Genomic DNA, 4,694 nt, shown 5'->3' with positions numbered 1-4,694 from the left:
CTCTATTTTATCTTAGTCTGTATCATTTCTCTTTTCTATATTTCATATTATTATTCCTCCTCCCCCTCATCCTCCTCCTCCTACTCCAACTTCCTTTCATCCTTTCTTTTGAAAATTCCATGTCAGTTTTTCCATACTGCATGGTACTTTTCCCAACTATTTCCATGCCAGCGAAAACCGGAGGGACTGGTGAGTGGGGAAGAGCCTTCTGCTGTGTTGTCCTCTCTCTCTTCCCTGTAGCTAGTTAGAAGTAGTTATCAAACAGCCTTGCAATGACCAAAAGGTCTCTTGCTGTTTGGCTTTCCTTTGTATTCCTTTCTATTACTCCTACTCCTCCTCCTGCTGCTGCTCCTCTTGTTCCGTGTTCATATTATTGGTGGTGATGATGGTGACAGAAGAGAGTGATGATGCGTATACTATTAGTAATTGTGGTGATGATGATGATGGTAGTGGCATAGGAAAGTAGTAGTAGTAGTAGTAGTAGTAGTAGTAGTAGTAGTAGTTTTTGTAACAGTAGTAGTAATGACAATGACAGCAAACAGTAACAGATTAATTTCCACATCCCCAACACCACACACACACCACCGCCACCACCAGCACCACCACCAACCCCGCGATTTACAAAGGGTCTCCTGCACCATCAATTAATTAAACCAGGGGAAATGAACGGCTGTTTATACATCTGTTTCCAATACATTACTCGCGGCCATAATACGAGTAGCTAGCGACCCTTAATGCATTCTGGCCACGCTTCAGGGATACACGGGGCCCTGCTGAACTGCCGCCGACGAGAAGAGGACACGGGGACTGATTGTGGGGATGTTTGACTGAATATACGAGTAATTTTTCGCGTGCAAAGAGGTGACAAGAGAAATGGGAGAAGGGAGAGTTGAATATGTTAGTAATGATAAAAGAAGTGAAAAAAAAGGGAATTTGGATATGTTTGTAGTGATAGGAAGAATGAGGGAAGGGAAGGTGGATATGTTCGTAATAATAATGGGAATGAGAGAAGGGAAATTGGTTTGTATGTAAAGGAGGAATGTCAGGAATGTGTAATCTATGAAAGTTATGTTACTGAATGGCTATATAAAGTAGCCTGCTTGATTGCTAATGGGAAGAGAGGGAGAGGAAGGAAACGACATTAAGGAAAGCAGGAAGATTAATGAGCAAGTACCAGATAAGGAATTACGAAGCATGAAAATAATAACAGTTGATAAAATACATAAATAGATAACAATGTAATTATTTTCTTCAAGTTAAAAGAAAAAAAGTATATCAAAATACAACACGCAATTTTCAGCTTCCCAAAAGTTTATTCGGGTAATCTTTAGTATTTTGATCAGTATAATTTCTTTTCTGTACTAACTTATTTGTTTGTATCACTGACGTGGGGAGATATCACTTAATTACACTTGACTAAAACGTCTATCTCTTCACCTATGTCTTAAAGCGTATTACTCGTACGTCTATCAAACTAACGCTATAAACAACGCTCCCAACCGTTATTAGTGTAAATGAAACAGAGGAAATGGAGGACGAGGAGAATCTTGAGAGAAAGAAGCGTGGGTGGAAGAAATTGTAAAACTTATAACATAAATGAAAACTACAAAACTTATAACATAGATGAAAGCTACAAGATCAAATGGCTTATACTTCTGTCGCCCACTCCAGGGTGACGTGTCCGCGGTGGAGTGGTGGAAGGATTGGTGGAGTGGTGTGGTGGGGAGGAGTCCTGCTATTCATTCCCTCTCATCCTTCCCGCTAACTCCCTCTCATTTCTCGCTTCCCCGCACACTATTATATTACTATTGTTCCCTCTGCCCTCGCGACCTCAATCTCTTTCCTCCCACTCTTCTTCCTCAGCTCCTCCTCCTTTTCTTTCTTCTCTTATTTTTCCTCCTCCTCCTCCTCCTCCTCCTCCTCCTCCTCCTCCTCCTCCCCCGTTTTGCTCAGTGTCCCTTCCCTCTTGGGTCTGATCTTCGTTGCAATCCTCTCTTTGTCCCTCCTTCTCCTCTTCTTCCTCCTCGCCGACCACCTCTTCCTCCTCTGTATTCTCTCTCTGTTCTTATTTTTCATTCTCACACTTTTTTTCTTATCGCTAAAACCCTCCTCTTCTCCTACTCCCCCTTTGTCTCCCTTTCCTCCTCCTCCCAGCATTCCTTTTCCCTCTCTTCCTCTTCATCTACTGTGAACGCCTCATTGTCACCGCATTTGGGCCATTACAAAGCTGTCCATTAAATGCTTCCCTGTGCTTCACTTATCTCCCTTCAGTTTTGGCCACTATTTTACACTTCCAGTACAGGATAGCCCTCCTCCTCCTCCCAATCACCTCCTCCTCCTCCTCCTCCTCCTCCTCCTCCTCCTCCAGAACAAGACACAACGCCACGTCTCCGCGCTAAGCCGTCGCAAAGCTCTCTGAAACTTTCTCTGTGGGTGGGGGGCGCGGTGCCGGAGCCTGGCCTCGATCTGTGCTAAGTGAGGCGATCAGCGACGGGACGGATTTGAAAAACAGTCTCATTACCACAGCTCCAGAAAAGTAAGCATGTTTTGGGACAGGAGATGAGAGGGGATGAGGGGAGATGAGGGGAGATAGGGAGGAGATGAGGGTCGAGGGGCGATGGCCGGACGGAATGCAAAGTTCTCTCTCTCTCTCTCTCTCTCTCTCTCTCTCTCTCTCTCTCTCTCTCTCTCTCTCTCTCTCTCTCTCTCTCTCTCTCTCTCTCTCTCTCTCTCTCTCTTCACTAATGAGGAATACGTGGCATTCCTTCATCTTTGAAAGTGATCTAAATAACAGGACACAGTTTACTCCTTCAGCAGCGTGTCATCCCATACAATTATGCCACACGCAGTGTTCCACAGCAATGAATTCTTGGCTTGGTTCTTTTCTTAATATTAATGACAATGTCCGTAACAACAATAAACTTTTTTTTTTTTGCTTTTTCGCTGACGACACAACAAGCTTTAAATCTTTATTTAAGGCCATGGCCAACACAACATTTCACATACTTTAAATACTGAATTAATCAATGTAATAAATAACTAAATGGAGAAAAAAAATCGTATTAACACAATAACATATGAAGTATTATTACTAACAGTGGTAATATTCCATTAGAGCAACAGTCTACTTAGATGCAAGCTGTTCACGACAAATCTAACTTTAGTATTCTCTTATTTCTTTTATTGCTCTGCCACATGGTTCCTATACAGCCTATAAGACCTCCATTAAAAGCCCGTTCATCACCCGCAAAAATTATGTACTTTATTTTATAGAAAACGTTTTGATCACACAAATCATATTCACCAGGACCTTCAGAATATTAAAACTTCAAAATATTATTTACCTACCAAACCAGAATATCCGTATATAAATTTATATGCCCAATTCCAAAAGATTCCTGCTTCGCACCAAAGCCTCACCAATGCAGCACTCCACGCACACCACTGTGGCGGACATCACACACACAGCTGAGTGTTTTGTCATGAGGAAATAAATACTGGAACAGTTTGCCTGAAAACATTACTTCCAACTCTAACCTAAATTGTAAAAAAAAAAAAGAAGATTTAAAAACACTATTTAGTATATAATAATTAAGCATTATTTATGACTTTCTCTTGTTATACCCCATTGTGTATGTTTCGTTATATTAACCTAACCTAACCTTTATTAATTATATAAGCTAATTTAAAAACACCAGCACACACCAGTGAAACTAAATCATCACAATAACCACATCAAGTAACCACAGTAATTCCAGCAACTCCTTCCCCCTCTCTCATTCGGGCCAATCATAAATACCTGGGCAAAGTGAGGCAGGTGAGTGGAGTGTGCGCTTCTCCTTCCCGGTTGATCACTCAGTTAACCTGGGCACACCTGATGGAGGGGAGAGGCAAAGTAAATCATTTCCCCTTGGCTCCCCGTGTGTCAAGGTTTCAAGGTCATTACTCGCGAGGGGCTTAAGACTGGAAAGAACGAGGAGGGTGAAGCCAAACTGTGCCTTAATGTGTGTGTGTGTGTGTGTGTGTGTGTGTGTGTGTGTGTGTGTGTGTGTGTGTGTGTGTGTGTGTGTGTGTGTGTGTGTGTGTGTGTGTGTGTGTGTGTGTGTGTGTGTGTGTGTGTGTCCTACCAGGCCTAGGAGAAATTATATAGATAGACAGAGAGAGAGAGAGAGAGAGAGAGAGAGAGAGAGAGAGAGAGAGAGAGAGAGAGAGAGAGAGAGAGAGAGAGAGAGAGAGAGAGAATGACGCTTCCTTCAGTGACTTAAATTTTTTACGACTCGGTAATACTTGCATATCTCTCTCTCTCTCTCTCTCTCTCTCTCTCTCTCTCTCTCTCTCTCTCTCTCTCTCTCTCTCTCTCTCTCTCTCTCTCTCTCTCTCTCTCTCTCACAGCGACGACTGTATAAAACCCGCCCATAAAGGAGGGAGAGAAAATGAATGAAGAATGAAAATGAGATGAAGAGAAGCATGAATAAATGAGAAGACACAGACATAAAGGACGGCAATCAAGGGAAAATGGAGAGTGAAAGAAGACGAGGAGAATATTACCTACATGTGAAAGGTGAAATAAAATAAGAGAGAAAAATGGAAATGAAATGTAAATATCAATGCGGGAATAAGGAGAAGGTATGGTTTTATTGTTATGGCGTGTGGAGGAGAAGGAGAAGGAGAAGGAGAAGGAGAAGGAGAAGGAG

General features: G+C 42.3%; 1 long non-coding RNA gene across 3 annotated transcripts in view; it reads right to left on the bottom strand.

The window, feature by feature from the left end:
- The window catches only part of LOC135102868 (uncharacterized), a 127,916-nt gene extending 123,743 nt beyond the window's left edge, over positions 1–4,173 (bottom strand). For 2 of the 3 annotated variants that reach the window (XR_010269810.1, XR_010269811.1), the window contains exon 1: positions 3,800–4,173. This is a non-coding gene — a long non-coding RNA (uncharacterized LOC135102868). The remainder of the gene's footprint in view (positions 1–3,799) is intronic. The other variant, XR_010269812.1, reaches the window with a different exon arrangement.
- Positions 4,174–4,694: the final 521 nt, after the last annotated feature.

Source organism: Scylla paramamosain, chromosome 8 (genome assembly GCF_035594125.1).
Source record: "Scylla paramamosain isolate STU-SP2022 chromosome 8, ASM3559412v1, whole genome shotgun sequence".
Taxonomy (NCBI): domain Eukaryota; kingdom Metazoa; phylum Arthropoda; class Malacostraca; order Decapoda; family Portunidae; genus Scylla; species Scylla paramamosain.
The sequence above is the reverse complement of the archived record's forward strand: the minus strand, read 5'-3'. Positions and strand labels throughout refer to the sequence as shown.